Below are 24,330 nucleotides of genomic sequence, written 5' to 3' on the forward strand. Positions count from 1 at the left end.
TTCCAAGGAGCAAGCATCTTTTAATTTCATGGCTGCAGTCACCATCTGCAGTGATTTTGGAGCCCAGGAAAATCAAGTCTGTCACTGTTTCCATTGTTTCCCTGTCTATTTGCCATGAAGTGATGGGACTAGACGCCATGAATATTACTTAGCCTTGAATTTCAAAAGGAAGATAAGAGACCACATAATCCTTTCAGCTGGACTCTTGGTGTCCCTAAATTTCCATGTCATTGTGATTTTTTAACAATGAAATAAGAGCCCAGAGAGGGGAATCATGCCTGCATTTCTGCCAGATCTTAAGATTATGGTTCAGATTTTCCCCAAAATACCACTTGAGTGTTAAGAATAGTTTTACTCACTCGGAATCCTGAAGAGTGTTCACTCAGTTCTTTGCTGAAAGGATCCTTCCTTGTTCCAGTTAAGGAGGAGGAGGTTTTGGAAATCCTTAGCCACAAGGTCATGATCCTAGAGGCCTGGACATGTCATGTGACTCAGATCACCACTTATTACCCTGTGACCCTCCCCCTTATGTCTTCTACCCCCTTAAACACATGCCCTTAGTCATCTTTAACATTTCTATCTCATTCCCTGTCTTCCCTCCTTTTATATCCAACCTCTGGCTTGAGTTGTGGGTCATTCTCAGCCATTAGAGGATCCACCAATGGATAAAATGGGGCAGAGGGCAGGGGGAAACGTCCTTCGTGCCTTTGAGGGTAGGGCAGGGTAGCATCAGAGACCCCAAGATAGTCTGGCTGCGGGGCCACAAAATGAAGCATCTAAAAACCAGCAAGAACTTTAGCACTATAAACACACACACACACACACACACACACACAAGCAAAACGAAAACCTCCTGCTAGTAGTTTGTCAGTGTTTCACTCTGAGTCTCTATTTCCCTCCCAGTTTTGAGTTAAATTTTTAAAAGCTCTCTTCTGTTACTTTAGCCTCAGTAGTAGTTGAGTTCTAGGAAAGAAGGCATAAAAGGGTTTGTTTGTTCTGCCACATTAGTAACCTCAGCTAACCTGCAGGTTCACGGTGCTATAGCTCATCCTTGGTGCCAAATAAAATGGGAGAGATTTCTGAATAAAAGCATGGGAGAGTCTTTAATTAAACAAGCATAAGAAATGACCCCATTTCTAAATGAAATAAGTAAATAAGAGGGTTCCCCACAGTTTGGCTAAAGGTCTAGGAACCTCCCCAAATCAGTGTTTGTGAAGTTCTTTACCTTTTAGAAAAACAGATCAATGGTCCCACAACCATCTCCTTGTGTAATTTCTATTTTTCCTGCTGGGACTTGCAGGAAATGTGTAGAAATACAAGAATTATGTATGATAGGATAATGTGTGTTCATTCACACAGTGCTGCCACTGTTTCTAGAAAAAGCACACTGTGGCCCAGTGATTTTCAAAACCTGCAAAGCTATGGAAGCCACTCTCCAAATGAAATCTGACCAAACTTCCAGTCTATAAAAGAAATAGAAGTGAATCCACTCTGGCTGAAGAAGGGAGTCCCAGCCTGTCCCCTCAGGGCATCTGCAGAAGATTTAGGGCTTGCAGAGCCATATTAGAGTCTCTCTGCTCCAGGTGGACTCAGAAACCCCACATTGGACATCTCAGTGTCAAGGATGTTTGGATTAGGAAAGATCGTCTTCTGTCACTTGCAACGTTTGTATAAAAGAGATTGAAGACCATTATTTCAAGAACAAAGCAACTTTAGGAATCCAAGGATTAAAAAGAATCATTTAGCCACATGTTTATTGTTCTTTTGCCTTACTCATGCAGAAGAGTGAATTCTATCCCGTTTCAGTGTTATTTTCATGGGTCATTGCTACTGCCGTTGCTTTTATGGCATGAGAAGGAGGTTTCTGCATGTGTTATAGGCAAACATCCGTAACACTAGTAAATGACCACATGAGAGATTGTCAAAAAAAAAGCAAATTTTCATTTTCAATCTACAAAATATTTTACAAATTATTATTTAGTATCACCTTTTCCTTTAGTTTAAAAGGGCATGGTATTTTTATATGAGAAGAAAAAGAAAGTATTGGTGTCAAGGGCAACTGCAGGATGATAGAAAAAAACAGAAGAAAAATATTCATAGGAGTTTTATGATATTCCTAGAGGTGACTTTCATGCCCTAAAAAGATTGTTCAAAGCCTGTTTTGTTTTCCTTTGTTTTAAATTATAATCTAAAAAGCTTTGTTCTTTCTTAAGGTTTCAAAAATCTTATTATTGCATTTACAAATCCAGAAGAGGTCATAATCACTTTTCATAGTGTTTATACAACTTAAATAATCTTTTAAGCTTTTAAAATTGTATCAATAACTTAATACATTTAATTTTTTTGCTTTACCTGATTATCAAACAAACATTATCCTATCATACATAATTCTTGTATTTCTACTAAATTAAATTTATAAAAATGGGTAAAATTAAGTTCTTTTCTTATCTAATTATTGCTTATAATCCAAGTATAATTATACTATCCCTCTGAGGTCTAAATCAATTAAGCCAATTAACTTTTTCTAAATTGGAATCACAGTTTTCCAGATACCTAAATATATCAAATTCTTAAATTCTCCAAGTAGTACTTAAATACACATAGATTGTTCTAAACTTAAAAGTATAAATAATTGGGGTTTATTTACTTCATCACTTTTAATATTTAATTATATGTCTTTCCAGTGAGGAAATATTATGTCTGCCCAAACCACAGTGGTGTTTTACCCTAGGGCACTGAGGTTTCCTATTGCACCAAGAAAGCTTCTTTCCAGATCACTGCGCTGATTCTTCTTCTTAACCCTAAGGGTCACCTGAAGTCTGAGCCCTATTAATAGGCTCATAACATGATTCCATAACTTTCAAAAAGAGCAGGTGTTGTAGAGTCTGTTCCTGAGTTTAAATCATAGCTTTAGGTAATTCTTCCCTCAATGACCACAAATCTGTAACTCCACTAAAATGATAACTATGCATTTCTTTGGTTCTCCTAAGATGTAAATGTCATTTACTTTAATTCTGCTTGTCTTAAGGTTTGTTCTATTAGTCACAAATAAAATCGTGCTAATAACAAAACGCTAAGTCAAAAGAAAAGTTTTAGAGGACTGGAAATAGTGAAACAAAAAGCCGCATCAGTGAAACTGTGAAATTAAATACAATTTATGGAGATGCTCTAAAGCCAAATAATTTGGGGGACACAGTGCAACCACAGATAAAAGAAATGACTGAAATGCTAGTGAAGTGGTCAGTAATTAAGGCCACTTAAACTTAAGCATATCATCTAGCGGAACTGTACACGTGTGACAAAGAGTAAGGAAGAAGCAATGTCTAATTCTGATGCACCGTCTATTAGCAGAAGCACAGTTTTGTCAACAATGCTAAATATTTAGTCACATAAATTTATAGCCCCGTTACCTGAGCCTGACTAAATTCAAACAGGAAAGTCCTCTAGGCTGTTATTAGAAAATCCAAATCACTATTTAGAGTACAGAACATTCTGTTTTTCACCACAGACTGAGTTCATTAGAAAGTGCAAAAAAAAAAAAGAAAGCACACATTTTAGGTATTTAATGTACCCTTTCATTTTATTCATCTACTTGTTTATGCACATTAGTTACTGGGCTGCGCTTAGTCGCTCAGTCGTGTCCAACTCTCTGCAACCCCATGGACTGTAGCCCACCAGGCTCCTCTGTCCATGGAATTCTCCAGGCAAGAATACTGGAGTGGGTTGCCAGGCCCTCCTCCAGGGGATTGTCCCAACCCAGGGATCAAACCCAGGTCTCCCGCGCTGCAGTCATAATCTTTTACCCTCTGAGCCATCAGGGGAGCCCTCACATTCATTATTACTTTTACCCAAAATGATCAGGAGCTTAATTTGCAAACATGTCACAGCACAGTCCAGTGCCGGTTGAGGAGGGGTTGGGTTTTCTCCTCCACACTGTCATTCGAAGACCCAGATTTCTTACATTCAGTGTCCTCTGTTGACTCCCCTGGGTTCTGTCCAGCAGAAGGGGAAAGGAAGAGAACCTGGAGAACTCAGGGGGAAGGTATTATGGGCTACACCCAAAAGTGGGCTTCCTGATTTCTGTCTGCTTCCTATTGGCCAGAACTTAGCCACATGGTCTCCACTCCCTGAAAGAGCATTTGCTGGACCCAGGAGGGAAATAGAAATAGCATTGTGAACAACTAGCCAGTCTCTGCTGCATTATATCATCACTAGAGCTTAATATTTAAAGCTGCATTCAGTAGTAATTAAATCAATCAGACAAAATTATAATCAGAATAAAAATTGATGTGAATGAAACAAAACTGGTATAATTTTATCGTGTATGGTCATACCACATCAGGAAAAGTACCGATGGTGTTCTCCTATATCACTTTACTTCTTTTTTAAATTTTTATTTATTTATTTATTTATTTTTTGACCTCTAGAATTTTTTTTTCTGTTTTATAAATCTTCATTTTTTTCCCAATTATTTTTATTAGTTGGAGGCTAATTACTTTACAATATTGTAGTGGTTTTTGCCATACATTGACATGAATCAGCCATGGATTTACATGTGTTCCTGATCCTGAACCCCCCTCCCACCTCCCTCCCCATCCCATCCCTCTGGGTCACCCCAGTGCACCAGCCCCAAGCACTTGTCTCATGCATCCAACCTGGACTGGCGATCTGTTTCACACCTGATAATAGGCATGTTTCGATGCTGTTCTCTCAGATCATCCTACCCTCGCCTACTCCCATAGAGTTCAAAAGTCTGTTTTATACATCTGTGTCTCTTTTTCTGTCTTGCATATAGGGTTATCATTACCATACTTTATTTCTTATGTACCACATTTGCACAACTTCCTACAAGTAGAGACTATGCACAATTCTGAGATAGATGTTTGTAGAATAAATGCTTTTTTGTTGTTGTTTTTTTTCTTAAAGAAGACATTTATAGTCAACTTTCCAAACATAAAATGCTACGAGATCACAGTGACTCCTTGGAGGGGGATAGTTTACTATGACTCATGTTTTAGGAATAAACACCCAACTGGGTAAAGTCTAGGTAAGAGACTAAACTTACTCCTGGGTAAGAGACTGGAGCCATTGAGGATACTGCAAGCGACACTGCAGGTCTGAATCGCCATGGGTTCAGCCAGTAAGACCTGGTTTTGTGTCCCTGATGCAACTCTTACTAGTTCTCAGACATATTAACTAACCTCTATAAGCTTCAATTTCCTTATCTGTAACATGAAGGTAACACAACCTTTCAAAGGGATGTGAGAATTAAATATCCATTCTCATTCTTGGGTGGCTCAGACAGTAAAGCGTCTGCCTACAGTACGGGAGACCTGGGTTCAATCCCTGGGCAGGGAAGATCTCCTGGAGAAGGAAATGGCAGCCCACTCCAGTATTCTTGCCTGGAAAATCCCATGGATGGAGGAGCCTGGTGGGCTACAGTCCATGGGGTCACAAAGAGTCGGACACGACTGAGCGACTTTACTTTCACTTCTCTCATTAGCATTTAAGGTCAGAAAAGCTAGAAACCTCTTACTGTTGTATTCCTGGCACATGCTAAGTTCCCAATACTAGGTAGTTTTAATGATAGCTTAATAACAATTTACTATTGTCATTACCCATACAAATATATTCAGGAGGCAGTAAAAATTCAAGCTCATAATTGAGGAGTAGTGCACCCCTTAAACCCAGGCAAGAGGGGGCCTGTCGTGGGCCCAGGTTTCAGAGCAGTGCTATTCACGAGATGGTCCATGGACTAGTTGGTCCACAAAGTGTCATGGAGTCATTTGGGTTAAGTACAGAACTTAAGAGGAAGCATTTAGAAACTTCTAAACCAACCTGATATTTCTGCATCATCTCATTAAACAGGGTATAGACCAGTTGGGATGTGTGTGAAATTGAGGAGTGAGTCACAGGCAGTATAGACTGCAGACTGTCAAGGACAGCAGTACCACTTCTCAGCATATGATATTTTAAAAAAATCTTATTGAAGTAGAGTTGTACAATATCATATAAGTTACAGGTGTACAGTATAGTGATTCACAATTTTTGAAGACTATAGTATATTTATGGTTATTATAAAATATTGGTTACATTCCCCATGTTGTACGGTATATCATTATAGCTTATTTTATACTTAATAGCTTGTACTTCTTACTCCCCTCCCCCTCCACTCTTCCCTTTCCCTACTGGTAACCGGTAGTTCACTCTCTGCATCAGTGGGTCTACTTCTTTTTAATTATATTCACTAGTTTCAACATATGGTATTTTAAGATTAGTTACCTATAAGCCAAAAGTGAATAAAATATAAGTATTTATATTTATTTATTTTTATATTAATTGTATTATTATGTTCATTTAAATTAAATCAGCTGTTTGATTTATGTTTATATAAATGCATATAATATATTCATATATAATAAATATATTAAAATATTTTAAAATTAAAAAGTATATTTTGACCCAATAGCTGAAAGGAAGTAAACTTTAATTATAGTTGATTCACAATGTTGTGTTAATTTCTGCTGTAAATCACTGTGATTCAGTTATACATAAATATACATTTTCTTTAAGATTCTTTTCCATTATGGTTTATCATAGGACACTGATGCTATAAAGGAGGACCTTGCTGTTTTCTAGTCCACATATAGCAGCTTGTATCCGCTAACCTTAACCTCCCACTCCATCCCTTTTCCAAGCCCCTTCCCCTCGGCAACCACAAGTCTGTTCTCTATGACCATGAATTGGCTTCTATTTCATATATCGGTTCATTTGTGTCATATTTTAGATTCCACACATAAGTGATATCATATGGCATTTGTCTTTCTCTTTCTGACTTACTTCATTTAGTATCATTATCTCTAGGTCCATCTGTAAGATAAGGGAGTTGGAGCAAGCAAGGTCCGGAAAAAGACCGGCACTTTACAGGAACAGATCACCTTCAATGAGGCAAGAAGGGGCAGCAGTCAGGTCAGCGAGCTGCTGTACTTACTCAAGAAAAGAGTAAGTATATACAGGCATATATGTGGAAAGCTACTGTCTTAAGGGGGCCTGTTCTTCTCCAAGGTTGTTCGGAGTAGTTATCTCTTAAATGGCTGGGGCAAGGAATTTTGAAGATTGGCCAGAGGCTGGACCGGCTGGGAGCTGGGCATAATCAACCTTAATGTTCATTTTTTCTTCGGGTGAGAGAGTTCTTTGTTTTGCATAGAATGGTGGTTGGGACCTGGAGGGGAGTTTTTACTCCAGGCTATTTTGAGCCATATAACTTTCCTTCACCATCCATATTATTTTGTTCTTTTTTATGGCTGAGTAGTATTCCATTGTATATATGTACCACATCTTCATTATCCATTTATCTTTTGATGGACATTTAAATTGTTTCCATGTCTTGGCTGTTGTGAAGAGAGCTGCTGTGAACGTAGGGGTGCATGTATCTTTTTGGATTCGAGTTTTGTCTGGATATTTGGCCCAGGAGTAGAATTGCTGGGTCATATGGTAATTCTGTTTTTAGTTTTCTGAGGAACCTCCCTATTGTTCTCAGAAGTGGCTGTACCAACTTATGTTCTACCAACAGTATAGGAGGGTTTTCTTTTCTCCACATCCTCTCCAGCGTTTGTTATTTGTAGACTTTTCAATGATGGCCATTCTGATTTGTGTAAGGTGGTACCTCATTGTAGTTTTAATTTGCATTTCTGTAATAGTTAGTGATGCTGAGCCTATTTTCATGTGCCTATTGGCCATTTGTATGTCTTTTTTGGAGAAATGTCTTTTTAGGTCTTATGGCCGTTTTTCAGTTGGATTGTATTTCATATGAGCTGTTTATATATTTTGGAAATTATGCCTTGCATTGTTTACAAATATTTTCTCCCATCCTATAAGTAATCTTTTTGTTTTTGGTTTTGTCTTTTATGGTTTCCTTTGCTGTGCAAAAGCTTATAAGTTTGATTAGGTGCAATTAGTTTATTTTTGTTTTTATTTCTATCGCCTTGGGAGACTTGCCTAAGAAAACATTGGTACAATTCATGTCAGAGAATGTTTTGCCTATTATCTCTTCTAGGAATTTTATGGTGCCACGTCTTATGTTTAAGTTTTTAAGCCATTTTGAGCTTGTTTTTGTTTATGGTGAGGGGGTGTGTTGTGACTTCGTTGACTGACATGCAGCTGTCCAACTTTCCCTGAACCACTTGCTGAAGAACTGGCTTTTCCCCGTTGTATATTCTTGCCTCCTTTGTAGAAGATTAATGGATCATAGGTGTGTGGGTTTATTTCTGGTCTCTCTCTTCTGTTCCATTGATCCCTATGTCTGTCTTTGTGCCACTACCAAGTGTTTTGATTACTGTAGCTTTGTACTAGTGTCTGACGTCTGGGAGGGATATGCCTCCTGCTTTGTTCTTTTTCCTCAGGATTGCTTTGGCAATTCTGAGTCTTTTATGGTTCCATATAAATTTTAGGATTTCATGGGTAATTTGATAAAGATTATATTAAATCTGAGATTGCCTTGGGTAGTATGGTTATTTTAACAACAGTAATTCTATGGAAGTAAACTTTATATCATTTATTTTTTAACTCTACTGATTAGGAAACAAGTTTTACAGGACTTCTTTTTCAGGAAAAGACATATTTCAAAATGTTAGTTGTAGTAAACCAAATGATAACAATAGAAGTGATTCTGAAAGAATGAATACCAAAATGATTCATACTGGTTTTGCTTAGAAGTATGAGCCCTTATATACTGTGTTCAACTTGCAGCCATGATTGATGATGAAGTGCTAAAACTATACCATATTATCCATAGAAATGTACCAACTAATGAAGCAATGAAATCATCAAAGCTTAAGTGACTTTTGCATGTCATATGTAAGCAATAAGTGAAAAGAGAATTATTTGCAAGAGTATTGAATTTTAAAACTGACAAAGGCAGATGTTAACTAGTTCACATATAAGCAGCTTAGCGGGCTTCTTTTATGTTGTATTTCGGGTTGCTAAGACCAGGCATATATATAGCTGCCAAGACATGAATGCAAGATGTTGCTATCAAAGATGTTGCTTTAGAAATGTTGGGTGATATGGTAGCAAAGGAGGTAGCTCAAATGCCATGTTCCAGTGAAATTATAGTTTAACATATTCAGGAACTGACTAATGATATGGAAGGCTAATTCACAGGAAAAATATGAAACTAGCAAAGTATCTTTCACTGAAATTAGATGAATGCACAAGTGCTGTTAATCTGGCCATCCGTTTAGTATGTGTATGGTTTAAACATGACCATGATAGGAAGAAATAGTCCTTTTATTTTCTCACTTCATGGCTAATAAACACAACTGTGAACTGTATAAAACTATAAAGGATTACATTGTCCATAACTGTGTCTGGAGTTAGGATTTTGTGTAGGATTATATTCTGATGCCACAGCTGCAGTGACTGGAAAGCACTCTGGGTTAGTTACCCTGCTTAAGGAACCGGTGCCAGAATGTAAATCAGCATACTGCTTCCTTCAAAAGATTTGCTACAAAAGTCAGCCGAACTAAACAGAAAATTTGTGGATCTGAAATCTTTCATAGGAAGATATTTAAATTACATTATGATTCCAGAGGATAAGTCATTCCAACTGCCTATTGGTGAAGGACTGAGGAGGAACTTTGCTCTGTTTTGTATAACATTTAAAAATGAGAAACCTAAGCCTGCTCAAATTACTCTGAAACATCTTCTTCAGTTCTGTCAAAATACCCCTGTGAGACTAGTTTCCCTACTCTGAGAATTAGTAAAACAAAGCACAGAAACAGTTTAACATATACCTTGCTCCCTACAAGTGGTATGTGGTCATCAACCTGACCACGACTGGAGAGTGAGTAAGCAAGCTCATTTGTCTTATTAAAACCCTTAGATACTGATATTAGTGGTCCTATTTAAAGTGAGCATATGGTACCTAATGGGGGAATCCTATTTCATTCAAAATTTTTATGTATGACGTTGGAATAACCAAGAGTTATAAGGGCAATCATTTATACACACACTATAAAAAACAATATGCTCAATTTTTGTCATTTTTTCCCCTTTTGTGTTTGTTCTGATATATTTATTGGAAATAATTTTATGTGTGCTGCTGCTGCTGCTAAGTCGCTTCAGTCGTGTCCGACTCTGTGCGACCCCATAGACGGCAGCCCACCAGGCTCCCCGTCCCTGGGATTCTCCAGGCAAGAACACTGGAGTGGGTTGCCATTTCCTTCTCCAATGCGTGAAAGTGAAAAGTGAAAGTGAAGTCGCTCAGTCGTGTCCGACTCTTAGCGACCCCATGGACTGCAGCCTACCAGGCTCCTCCGTCCCTGGGATTCTCCAGGCAAGAACACTGGAGTGGGTTGCCAGTTCCTTCTCCAATGCGTGAAAGTGAAAAGTGAAAGTGAAGTCGCTCAGTCGTGTCTGACTCTTAGCGACCCCATGGACTGCAGCCCACCAGGCTCCTCCGTCCATGGGATTTTCCAGGCAGAGAGGACTGGAGTGGGGTGCCAGTGCCTTCTCTCTGTTCTCTTGTCAGGGCCCCACAAATGTTAGGAGATGACCTAGCCAGGAGATATGCTAAAGCTGGAGCTCTGAGTTTGGCAGTCAGCATGGAGGGAATATTTGAAGCTGAGAGAGAAGCAAAGATAGAGAGAGTAAGTCCTACATTCAGACTGCCTGCTTTGAATCCCTTATCAGCAGTCTACTAGCGATAGAACTATCTATTTGTACATTGATTTTCTCATCTGTAAAATGGAGATATTTAGGTGTTAATAGCATCTGTTTCATGGGATGGTTTCAAGGATCAAATGAGTTCATCCATGTAAAGCACTTAGAACTGGCCTGGTATAGAGTAAGTTCTCAATACCAAAGAAAAGTGAAGTCACTCAGTTGTGTCCAACTCTTTGCGACTCTGTGGACTATAGCCTATCAAGCTGTTCTGTCCATGGGATTCTCCAGGCAAGGGTACTGGAGTGGGTTGCCATTTCCTTCTCCAGGGGATCTTCCCAACCCAAGGATTGAGCCTGGGCCTCCGCACTGCAGGCAGACGCTTTACCATCTGCGCCACCAGGGACTTGTCAATACCAAGGGTGTCACTAAATCACCAGGGAAAGGAATAGAGAAGGCAAGAATAGAAGGGCCCGAGGGGAACCTTAGGAATAGAGATAAAAGAGGGTGGAGAATGTGTCCTAGCACCCACCACAGGGCCTGGCAGGTGGTACTTGCCCAGTAAATGTGGATGGATTTGAAAGGGAGCATAACGTGCTGCTGGATGCAGCAGAAACTTCGAATGGGGGAGTACTGAGCAGAGGCTGTTGGATTCCTAGTCAGGAAATACCTTTAAAAGGATGTTTTAGTTCCCAGGAAATCAGACCACAGTAAATTAAAACATGAAGGAAAGATATTTCTCTTTTTAGTTTAGCTTAGTAACGCTGGTGGAAGCTATGCTTTTAGAAATTAGTGTTAGAGAATAAAAGAGATAAATAGTAGCTTGAGGGACAGGCAAGGTTGAATGAAATTCTTTTCTGTTAAAGGAAAAAGGACAGAGTTATTGCTAAGAAAAAGAAGGCAGTGGAGAGGAAGAGATGATTAAAGGGGCAGGAATCTAGGAGAAAGATGGAAGAGATGGAATCAAGAGAAAAAGACACAGGGACGAGTCTTAAAAGAATATTCTGCCTGGGGTGAAAGGAAACAAAATCATCAGTAAGAATATAAAGAAGTGTTAAGGACAGAAGTTGAAGAAATTCTTGAAGTTTAAAATGCAGGGAAACTTTCATTTCAAGAAGAGCAAATAAATATAACTGACTAGTAGGAGGATATTCTGTTACCCACTGTGGCAGATACGGTGTTTGTGCACTCACTTGAGTGCTTGGCGAGCTGATCTTCCTACTACAGAACAGTAGTTGGCAAGCTACATGCAGCCCACAGGCCAAATTTAGCCTACTGTCCCCCAGATGAACTCAGGTTCCTTCATCTACTGCACAGCAAAGCCAGTCTACTGACACCAGATTGTAGCCACTGGCAATTGAATCAGCCTCCAGCACTTCTTTTCCCAGAGGTCAAGGAGGTAGGATTAATAGGTCTATCTCTCTAATTACATGATCGGTTCTCCTGGCAACCATCATCCCCTCCTTAGATGTGTTTAAAAAGTAACCTCACTAACATAACAAAAGATACTTTGATAATTCTCATCTCTTAGGAAATTCCAAGGGTTTTAGAACCTCTGTGCCAGAAATGAGGATGAAGACCAAATATATATTTTTATTATAGTTCACAATACTACAATATCACATATAAGTGGAATTCTAGTTTTGTTTTGGTTTGTTTTTTTTAGTTCTTTGTGGCTTAGAATAAAGTCCTTGAGGTTCATCCACATTACGGGATTTCTCAGGTGTCTCAGATGATAGAGAATCTGCCTGCAGTGCAGGAGACCCAGGTTTAATCCCTGGGTCAGGAAAATCCCCTAGAGAAGAGAATGGCTACCTACTCCAGTATTCTTGCCTGGGAAATCCCACAGCAAATCCTCTGAGCTTAAGAAAGTGCATCTGATTCAACCTTTATTAGTAATAAAGTATTAGAAGTCACAAAAAACAAACCTTTGGACATGAGTAAATACTACCATAGATATGGATATACAAATAACTGTTCAAGTCCCTGCTTTTAATTCAGTTAAGTATATATCCAAAAGTAGGATTTCTGGATCATATATTAATGCTATTTTTAACCTTTTGAGAAACTGACATACCATTTTCCATAGCAGCTACAACATTTTCCTTTCAGTTTACAAAGGTTCTAACTTCTCCACATTCTCACCAACACTTATTATTTTCTATTTTTGGTTTTTGAAATAGCCATCCTAAGAGCTATGAGGTGATCTCTCATTGTGGTTCTGATTTGCATTTCCCCAATGGCTAAGTGATGTTGAGCACCTCTTCATATGCTTACTGGCTATTTACACATTTTCTTTGGAGAAATGTCTTTTCATATCCTCTGTCCACTTGTGAATTGGGTTGTTTGTGTTGTGCTGTAGGAATTCTTTATATATTCTGGATATTAATCCCTTGTGAGATATGTGATTTATAAAGTTTTCTAGTATTCTGTGGGTTGCCCTTTTACTCTATTCACAATGTCCTTTTGCACAAAAATTCCCAGTTTTGATGAAGTTCAATCCATCTATTTTTACTTTTGTTGTTTGTGCTTTTGATGTCATATCCAAGAAAAGCATTGCCAAATGCAGTGTATGAAGACTTTCCCTTATGTTTTCTTCTAAGAGCTTTATAGATTTAGTTCTTATGTTTTAAGTTTTTATAATTTTTAATTAACTTTTTTATATGATGTAAGTTAAGGGAGCCAGCTTCATTTTTTGCATGTTGATATCTTTTTTCCAGCACCATTTGTTGAAAAGGTTATCCTTTCCCCATCAAATGGTTTTGTTGAAAATCAGTTTATCATATATGTGAAGGTTTATTTCTTGGCTCTTTATATATTTAAATGGTTGGGGGAAAATTAAAAAAATAATATTTTGTGACGTGTAGGTTTTATGAGATTCAAATTTCGTGTCCATAGAAAAACGTTCTGTTGCAATATATCCTGGCTGACTTGTTTCTGTATCATCTATGGCGGCTTTTATATTATTACTGCAGAGTTGAATAGTTGTGACAGAGTCCATAGTCCTGCAAATCCTAGAATATTTACCATCTGATCTTTCATTCTTTTTTATTTTTTAGTTTTTGAAGATTTTTTTGACTTGGACCATTTTTAAAGTCTTTGTTGAATTTGTTACAATATTGCTTCTGTTTTATGTCTTTGTATTTTGGCCATGAGGCATGTGGGATCTTAGCTCCCTGAGCAGGGATCAAACCCTCACCCCCTGCATTGGGAGGTGACGTCTTAATCACTGGACTGCCAGGGAAGTCCCCTAATATCTAGTCTTTTAAAAAAAATTGCTAACCTCTGCTATAGATAGAGGATAAAATGCTGTGAGATGTATTTCTCAAACTTTCTCACAGCTAAGAGGTAGGCAAGTGATCCAGTTTCCACAGATCAGATTTCTCCACACAGATTTGCATGTGGAAATGACTCACAAGAGGCAGCCACATGTGGGGAGATCAAATTTTCTGGTAAGTGAAGTGGGACAGCCAGTTCTTCCCTTGAGGCTGTGGGAGGGTTCTGACGTCTGACTCTTTACATCACGAATGTTGAATATTGGAAGGTGGCTGCCATGGTGTCGCTCTAGAAAGTTTCTATGATGTGCCGCGGTGTTCCTCTGACTGAGCTTTCCCCAGCCTCTGTTTTCCCGACTGTGTAGCACCACATCCGGGTTTTCCGTCTCCTTCGGCGAATCGTGAGCTGCCTGAGTGCTGTGCTTAGTTGCTCGGTTGTATCCGCCTCTGTGACCCCGTGGCCTGTAGCCTGCCAGGCTCCTCTGCTCATGGGGATTCTCCAGGCAAGGATGTGGAGCGGGTTGCCATGCCTAACGTTCCGTTAATAAATCTCTTCCTGCTTCAACGGCTAGAGTAGCTTCTGTTGTCTGCAACCTAGAACGCTAATATATTCAGTAAAGACAATTATATTATACTCAGTAATATTTCGGCAAAAGGTAAGAACAGTGTTTTGTGAGAAACTCTTAATTCTAATCATGTCTTTTCTACCAACTTTTATTGCCCATCACCCTCCAATATCTCTAAAAGTGACTTAATGGAATCTATATATCATAAGGGTGATACCCTGTGGCTCAGATGGTAAAGAATCTGCCTGCAGTGCAGGAGACCAGGTTCGATCCCTGGGTTGGGAAGATCCCCTGGAGAAGGGCATGGCAACCCACTCCAGTTTTCTTGACTAGGGAACTCGCATGGACAGAGGAGCCTGGTGGGCTCCAGTCCATGGGGTCACAAAGATTGGACATGACCGAGCGACCCACACATACACACAAACACACAAGGGTGATACAATAGAGATTGTCAAAGGAGTAGACACAGAATTTAGACTCGAAAAAGTAAGACTCTGAGTAAGAAACCGTAATTGAAAAATAGCACATTTAATTGTAGGAACTTCATTCCCCAGACACTTTGATTTCATTGCATCTGAATGAAAAAGATATTTTTCTGAGAAAAAAGAAAATTAAGTTTCAGTACTTTGTAGAGCAGAAATCCTAAGAGTAATTCAAAAGAAGGAAGATGGTTTATCATGAAAGTGATTGTTTAATCTTGGAAGTGAACACATCTTAGAGGTGATGGAGGTGAACAGATAAGGAAAGAGGGAGTGCTCTACACCCAGAGGTAATATTCAGAATTTTCATCTCAGTTATTCCACTTAGATGCTGAGTAAATCACTGCATTCAGAGCTGCTCTCATTTCTTCCAGCTGATGACTGCACTCTTGAAAAAACAAAGTGCTCAAATTAGGATGCTTGTTTTATTGTTATTTATGCCTACTCTCCTTTTTTCCCACACAGTGCTGTGGATGAGTAATAGTGACATCACCACAAGGAAACAGAACTTCTTACATGAATCCTGCTTCAGGAATGCCCATGATTATCATTGTGTTAGTCATTCAGAAATGCTCGACTCTGCGACCCCGTGGACTGTAGCCCTCCAGGCTCCTCTGTTCATGGAATTCTCTAGGCAAGAATACTGGAGTGGGTTGCCATTCCGGGATCTTCCTGACCCAGGGATTGAACCTGGGTCTCCTACATTGCAGGCAGATTCTTTACCATCTGAGCCACCAGGGAAGATTTTCAGATCTCTGCTTTTTTTCCCTTTAAGATATATCTGTTATTAGAGATGTTTCACTTTTTAAAAAAAGGTTTATTTATTCATTTACCTTTGGCTGCACTGGGTCTTCGTTGCTGCTGCAAGCTTTCTCTAGTTGTGACGAGTGAGGGCTCCTCTCTAGTTGGGGAGTGCAGGGTTCTCCTTGCAGCCGCTCTTGTTGCGTGGCACAGGTTCTGGGTACTCAGATTTCAGGAGTTGCAGCTCCAGGACTCTGGAGCGTGGGCTCTGTAGTTGTAATGCATGGGCTCCGTTGCCCCAAGTCTCATGAGATCCTCTTGGAGCGGGGATTGAACCTATGTCCCCTGCCTTGGCAGGAGGACTCTTAACCACTGGACCACCAGGGAAGCCTGAGATTTCCACTTTTTTTTCCTAACTTGAACACGTTGACCCTATTGAGACAGTAATCCTTTCCTCCCAGGTTCACCTCTCCCATAAAAGGCAAAAATTCCACTCTTACTATACATGAGAAAAAAATGGGAAAGAGAGAAATGAACAATGTAATTTAAAATGGAATTAAAGAGCTTATACATGTCCTGAAAGTTAAGATGATTCTTAAAGAAATCTGAACAAAGAAGCAAAGCATAGAAAGTCGGTAAGCTAGTGCCATGTGAAAAGTCGATAGGGAAAATAAAAGGTCTCTTCAGAGAAAAGCACATTCTGGTAGAGGTAATAAGTGGGGTTGCTCTAGAAGTTCACGCCCAGTAGACAATGGCACTTTCATAGGCAAAGAGCAACCTATGCAATCACTTGTGCCACAAACAGCTAGTGACAAGCAGCATCAGACATCTGAGAACTAATTATAGCTTGCCCTTCATTTTCAGCCTGCAATTAGACAATTGTGAGTGTAATTATTTGTGTACCATTTTGTAACAACAGATAATTGTGACTAAAGAGCTACCTGCATTGTGAAAGGGAGATATAATTGGGGCCCTCTTTTAATAAGTTTGTATTTTAAATCTGAGCAAATGTATAATCTGATTAGTGGAAGACACCCATGACGTTTTTAAAATTACATTTTTGTATTTTAACAAGTGCATTCCCTAGCCTATTTGTGGGCCTCACTGCAGCATCGTTGGCATAGTACAATCATCATAAAACTATAAAGAAATGCCACATCACAGATGGACCAATCATGAGTGCTATCCAGAACACATGGGCATTCTGTAGCCAACACAGAAAAGGTGCAAATAAAAGATCCAAAAGCTGAATCCAATAATTTGCATCACACTTGAAATATAAAGAAATTGACCAAAGGGGCATCCTGCTCAGCACTTGCCACAGGGAAGGCACACAGCAAGGATTTCCTAAATTGCCGCTGTTCAAATCCCCTCTCTTCATGCCTTCATGGCATTCAAAACATGCCTTTACTTTCACACCAGTGCTGTGTGTGTGTGTGTGTGTGTGTGTGTGTGTGTGTGCTATCTTTCCCTACATCTCTGGGTTATTGGAAGAAAATGCTCATGTCTTTTATTTTCCTCAGCCTGTTTCCATCTCAGACAGCAGAAAATGAACTCAGATTAGCTTCAGTCAAACGAAACAGAACAAGATGATTGGCCAACAGAGGTAGGCCCTCAGCAGGGTTCTTTCTTGCCTGCACCTCAGGAGGCAGTCCCCTCCAGTAGAGCAGACTGATTCCCTTTATTGTGGGTGGGTGTCCTTCATACTGGGGGCAGGATAGGCTGATGGCTCTTCAATATGACTGTCGAGCCTTGAATCTGCTCCACCACTTAACCTAAAGTAAGCTATTTAACTGCTTTTGAGCCTCAGTTTTCATATCTGTAAAATCAGGGAAATAACACTATGTATGCTGTTGTAAAGATTAAATAAAATAGTATATATATAAGGAACTCATCATAGTGTCTGACACATAAAATGTGCTCAATAAATGTAAGCTACATTGAGTACATTTAGTTTAGTGGGTTTTGTTTTTAATGGAAGAGGCAGGGAGCAAGGTATTACAATAGACAATTCCAGGCTTATCACATCCTAACTTAGTGATCCCAAATGAAAAAAGGGAACACCAGCATCTATAACAATTTATAACATCTCTCTATATAATTTATAACATCTGTAACAATATCCCAGCATCTACAACAGTTTCTCAGCATACACAATTTGGGGGCAAGGATTCTGAGTGGCTAAGACTTATTGAGCAACTGAGCACACACACACATACATCGAGGGTTTACTATATGCCAGGCACTATGGTGTTTCCACACGTTATCTCAATTTTCACCACAACTCTATTATGGAAATACCATGTTTACCCTCATTGTACAGACAAGCAAACTGAAGCTTAGAAAGGTTTAGTACAGAAGGACACAGAGGTTGGCAACCTTTAATTTTTGTTGGTGAAGAATTAGATAGTACATATTTTAGGCTCTGCGGACCAGATGATCTTTGTCACAACCACTCAACTTTGTATTGTAGTGTGTGTTAAAAACCAGAATTCAACTGAGTACCTTTTGAAGATCTAATTGGTTTTACTGAACAATTCACAAATTGGGCAATGTCACATCTAGCAAGCCTTGCAAAGGGCTACTGAAAGACAGGACAAGGAAGTCATAACCAGAAAAACAGGATTATTTCAGATTAGGTCATTTCCCTTTTAAGAAAAAAGGGCCATATTAGGTGGCTTACCTCATCTTCCTTTGGAGGATGGAGAGGGCCATGTGAAAGATTACCTCATTGGTGCTGACCAGAATATTCCTGGATGAGCAGTTAAGACTACATTTCTAGGACTTCCCTGGTGGTCCAATGGTTAAGAATCCACCTGCCTGGGCAGAGGACTTGGGTTCAATCCCTGGTCCAGGAAGATCCCACATGCTGAGGAGCAAGAAGCCTGTGCACCACAGCTACTAAAGCCCGTGTGCCCTAGAGCCCATGCTCTACAATAAGAGAAGCCGTTGCAATGAGAAGCCCACACACCGCAACAGAGAGTAGCCTCTGCTGGCCACAACTAGAGAAATCCCATGCATAGCAACGAAGACCCAACACAGCCAAAAATAAATAAATCAATAACTTTTTAAAAGACTCCATTTCTAGAGGAGATTGAAGTTTCATGGGTTAAGTATTAAGCCCTGATTTGGTGGCATGGTCTAGCATAAGTGACTCCATATTGGGCCTATGATTTTTTTTTAAAACAATGCCCCTTCAGCTTATCTGAGAGGTGTGATGAAAATTCAAGGCATTAGCACCACTCTCAGCTGCTGCTCTGAAATTCTCACAGTTTGTATTGTTCTTTTGTATAGAGAAGAGAAAGTTAGTCACTGAGTCATGTCCGACTCTTTGTGACCCTGGACTATAGACCACCAGGCTCCTCTGTCCATGAGTTTCTCCAGGCAAGAATAGTGGAGTGGGTTTCCATTTCTATAAATTAAGACATTTTTGCACAGGTCATGGCTTCAGGATCACAATCTTTAAGTTCATTATTTTCTTTCTTTTCTGATGGTTCAGTCTTACAGAGATCATTTGCTTGGTGGTTAGTGGCTGTGGACTTGCATTTAAGGCTTTTGAGAAAATACAACCCATAGGGGAAATTATAATGATTCTAATAAGAAGGATAATTCACAATGTCCAGAGACCCAAATTAATTAAAATCAAGTAAATCAAAGAAGAGACTCATTGAAGGAGCCACCTTTTTAAGCCAAGTGGCTTGCTCAGTGATCTTGTGTAACTGAGTTTCAACTTTTCCAAAAGTGCAGCAGTTGGTGTTGACCATGGCAGAGACTCCTAGCTCAGTTAAAAGATAATCAAGGATCATCCTATTGTCGAGAGCAACTTTGGCCACAGAGTCTAAGGGTCTTTGTTGGGCAGCTATTGTCTTAGCAATGGAATCTGCAGTAACTTCATGAGTTAAGGAGAAACTTCTGAATATCCCTGGCAGTCTAGTGGCTAAGACTCCATGCTTCCAATGCAGGGGGCATGGATTCCATCCCTGGTCAGGGAATTAAGATTCCACATGCATGTGCAGTGCAGCCACAAAAAAAAAAAAGAAAGAAAGAAAGAAAGAAAAAGAAAAAAAGGCTATATTAAAAAAAAGAAAGGAGACTTCTGATCATGTCCTCATTTGCATTTACTCCTAACCAGAGAAGGTGGCTCTGCCAAAGAAGGAAGACCCTGAGTCATAAGCGCTTCCCGTTGGGTCCTTTCTAACTTGACAATGGAAATTCAGGGGAATCAACCAATGGGGTGTCTTAGTTTGCTTGTGAAAGGCAAAGAGGCACCGTTGGATAACCTGAGGCTTTGCCTGCCTGTGCGTCAGCCACCTAGGCATTCTTGGCCCAAGAAGAATGATAACCAGCACAGACAGAGACAGACCCTGCTGGGGCACAGCCGTTTCCATTAAGGAGGTACTTTTAATGGATTCATTCACAGGGATTGAGATCTTTTAGGGGTGGAGCCAAATCTGATTCAGATAATCATGGGAATGTGGGAGTGCAAATGTACTAAGATTTACAAAAGTAATTGTGTCTAATTGGGTACACACCTGGTATGATCAAAGAAAGGAAAAACAAGGCACAATTTCTGGCCACAGAAGTTGAGCTCGGTAAGAGACTTTTGTTTTCCCTGGTAGCTCAGATGGTAAAGAATCTGCCTGCAGTGCAGGAGACCCAGGTTCGATCCCTGGGTCGGGAAGATCCCCTGGAGAAGGGAATGGCAACCCACTCCAGTATTCTTGCCTGGAGAATTCGTGAACAGAGGAAGCTCGTCAGCTACAGTCCATGGGGTCCCAAAGAGTTGGACACGAGTGAGCGACTAACACACAGGAGACTTTGTGTGAAAGCGTTGATCGTGGTTTGCAGTGACATCAAGAATAGAAGAGAAATAGGTCACAGGGAGGATCAGAGAATCTCAGGCATCATAAACAGATTGAAAACTTTGATAACAAATCCAGTAATCAGAAAGGTTATTGCTCCCCACTCTTAACAATCAGACTTGGGAGATAGGATGAGGGTGTTACCTTCCAGGCCAATATAAAGAGAAGGAGAAAAAGGAGGAAGGGTTTCATGCTTAAAGTATGAAGCCTCAGTCCAGCATCTTAGGTAGAAGCAGTCTACTTCAAAATCAGCAACTTCTCTTTCCTCAATTCATTCTAAGGTCTCCAGTCTGTGTACAGGACCAGATGTCAGATGGAACCTTTTTTAACCATGAGCGAAACGTGTACCCAAGGCTCAATGCTTTCTAGTTTTGAGGCACTGTCGGTGGTTAGAACATTTGGTAATTTCCTTCTAATGGGACTAGAGGGCTATCTTCTTATGATGTTTCCAGAATACCAGACCGTGACCAATAGGATCCTTTGAACTGGGATCTGGGAAAGCTCCTTCAGCCTGTCGATGATGAGCTTTAGCATAAGATGTACAGTAGCTGGTCATACTAGCATGAGGCAGCAAGAAGTCAGTAGAAAGTTGCATACTAATGGTCTACTGGTGACTATCACAGGTGGAGATATGAGTTTATGTTTTCCAGAAGGGTACTGCATACACAAGTCCAGAGGTATTAACTTAGGCCAAAGAAGTCCAGTAGCTTTCTTTTGACCTTGCCAGATGAATAATTGTGCTGGAGACAGCATAATTCCAAAAAGTTTGCAAGGTTTTCATTAAGGCTCGTATGATTTGTCCTGTGAATTGGGTACCTCAGTCACTAGAGGTAGTGGAATTCTATCCCAGGTGGAAAATACATTTTCTAATAGCTCCTTTGCCACCATTAGGGCATCAGCCTTGTGCCAGAGGAAGGGTTCAACCCATTTGAAAAACACCCACATAATAACAATATCTTGATCAACCACACTAAGTGGCAACTGAATCAAATCTAGCCACAGATACTCAAAGGGTCCAGAGGAAGGAGATCTGAGACCTAAATAGTTTTTTTTTTTTTCAGGATCATGGACCTGACATGCCAGACGTTACTACTTTTGCAGGTTTATCAAAGTCTCCCCACCAATGTCTGTTCACAGGTCGAATTATCTCAAATACACCGTGATGGGCAGTGGAAAGCAAAAGCTGAAGAACGGGACCTATGAGGGGTCAGAAAAAAACAAGTGGCCATCTTGGGTTTCCCATAGTCCTGACAGTTCATTGATTTACAACCACTGTTCGCCCATCTTAATCTCTCTGATTCGGGAGCAGGCTGTTGCCACATTACCAGGACTTCAGGAAGGCAAAAGTCTCGCAACAAGGGGTCATTCTGCAGACGTGCAATGGACTTCATCCACAAGAGCCATAATCTTTACAGATTTTGTTGCTGCTGCCCTCACATGAAAGTCACTAGGACTTTCCCCTGATACTCACTTAGGTTCAGGCCTCTTAGTATGAGTCAGTTTTGAAGGCAGCAATTTCAGAAGAGAAGAAAATAGCATAAGAAGGTCATCTACTTGTGGCCCACTGTGGATTGAGGTCCCAGAGGAGGTAGGAAAACTCTTTTGTTTCCATAACATCCCCAAATCATGGATGACCCCAAAGGCATACCAGCTGTCAGTATAAATGCCAACAGTGTGTCCTCAGATAGCTGCTGAGGTGCTCCGGTAAGGGCATCTGCTTATTGAGCTGATTCAGTACGTGGGAGGCTTTCTCTTTCAAGTGGTTCCTGTTGGATAGTAATAGCATAACCAGCTTGGAAATTTCCATAGTCATTTCTACAGTATGTCCCATCAACAATCAGGATTAGCTCAGGATTGGTTAAAGGGGTGTCTTGTAAATCAGAACGCAGTGTCACAGAAAGGGACACTGTTCTTTTCTCACAGTCATGGGGCTCACCTTTGTAGGGCAGAAGAAGTGAAGGAGCAGGACTGAGAATATTGCAACATTTAACACAGCACACATTGCCATATTTACAATGGATAACCAGCAAGGAACTCTGCTAGATGTTCTGCGGCAGCCTGGCTAGGAGGGGAGTTTGGGTGAGAATGGATACATGTATTCCTATGGGCCGAGTCTCTTTGCTGTTCTCCTGAAACTGTCACAGCATTGCTAATCAGCTATACCCAATACAAAATAAAATGTGTGTGTGTGTGTGTGTGTGTGTGTGTTTTTTTAAAGAATGTTGCGACATTTAAGATGGCGATTAGGAAGTGAAAGCAAAAGAATCTCAGGAGGTTAAACCTGCTTACAGAGAAATGTGTCAGTTCAGAGTTAAGATGACTCTGGACTGCAGTGAGGAGGTTGTCAAGTAAACATCATTTCCTAGGGTTAGGTCTGCTGAGGCTTCTACTAACTTCCAACAACAGGAAGGAATGACTGACTCAAGTGCATTCTACAATATGCAGTTGGCCTGTGTTTATTACCATGTCTTTGCATGAGCATTTCCAGAACCTGGTTCTCTCTCATGCACAAATAAGGTGAAATGTTTTGAATCATTAGGTAGCCCTAAGGCAGTGGTTCTTGCAGAGCTTGTTTTAGTCTTATAAAAGCCTGCCTGTGTTCATCTTCCCAAATAAGGGGTTCAAAGGCTGAAAGTTTAGTTAAGTTCCTAGAGTGGGGAAATTAATAGAGAAAGATTAGGAACCCATAGCCGCAATAACCAACCAAGTTTGTTAATCCATGAAACTCTCACTTATTTGTATCTCTAAGAAATTCTTAAATTAGCTTAATCCTTTTTTGAGAGCTGGTTTTCTTCAGTTCTTAGGTTATGACCTACTTAATGAGCAGTATCTAGAGAGAATTACAATTTTTCCTTAGTAACTTTATGTACCTTTTCAGCTAATCTTTTATGGATGCCTCTTTGGTAATTTAGCACAATAAAAGGTCATCTACTATTGTAAAAGGATTAATTTCCAGGAAACTGGATGGAGCTTACATCTTGGAGGAGTAGGGAGAAATAAGAAGGCGCTTTAATGAATCCCTGAGGCACAAGGTATATTACTGTCCAGGTATATTACTGATTGTGAACCCCAGTTCCCCTGACATCGAGTTCCCTTGCTGAGTTACTTTGTTCTCTCTTTTTTTTTTTTCTTTTTGTAAAATTGAAGTGTAGTTAATTAACAATGTTGTATAAGTTTCAAGTGTACAACAAAATGATTCAGTTATATATATGTGTGTGTGTATGTATATCCATATCTATTCTTTTTCAGAATCTTTTCCCTCTAGGTTATTACAAAATATTGATTATAGTTCCCTGTGATATACAGTAGGTCCTTGTCAGTTATCTATTTTGTGTACAGTATGTATACATATTAATCCCAAACTCCTAATTTATCCTCCCCTTCCCCTTTCTCCATTGGTAACCATAGTTCTTTTTCTATTTCTGTGAGTCTATTTCTGATTTGTATGTAAGTTCATTTGCATCATTTTTTTTTAGATTCCACATATAAGTGACATCATATGATATTTGTCTTTCTCTGTCTGACTTACTTCACTTAGACCTAGGTCCACTTAGAAGTCCTAGGTCTACTTAGAAGTAGATGGACCTACTTCTCTAGGTCCATCCATATTGCTGCAAACGGCACTGTTTCATTCCTTTTTATGGTACTTTATCCCATTTCTTGTCTTGCCTTTGTTTCCCTCAGAATCGGGGGGCATCAAAGAAAAGGGGGGGATTTAAAATCAGTAGGATACTTTCTAGGTACA

At 39.9% G+C, this 24,330-nt stretch overlaps 1 long non-coding RNA gene across 1 annotated transcript in view; it reads left to right on the forward strand.

Moving 5' to 3' along the window:
- LOC139030857 (uncharacterized) overlaps positions 1-24,330 on the forward strand; it is a 132,859-nt gene that overhangs the window by 92,082 nt on the left and 16,447 nt on the right. The window contains exon 2 of the long non-coding RNA XR_011483291.1: positions 6,865-7,002. This is a non-coding gene — a long non-coding RNA (uncharacterized lncRNA). The remainder of the gene's footprint in view (positions 1-6,864; positions 7,003-24,330) is intronic.

Source organism: Odocoileus virginianus, chromosome 24, assembly GCF_023699985.2.
Source record: "Odocoileus virginianus isolate 20LAN1187 ecotype Illinois chromosome 24, Ovbor_1.2, whole genome shotgun sequence".
Taxonomy (NCBI): domain Eukaryota; kingdom Metazoa; phylum Chordata; class Mammalia; order Artiodactyla; family Cervidae; genus Odocoileus; species Odocoileus virginianus.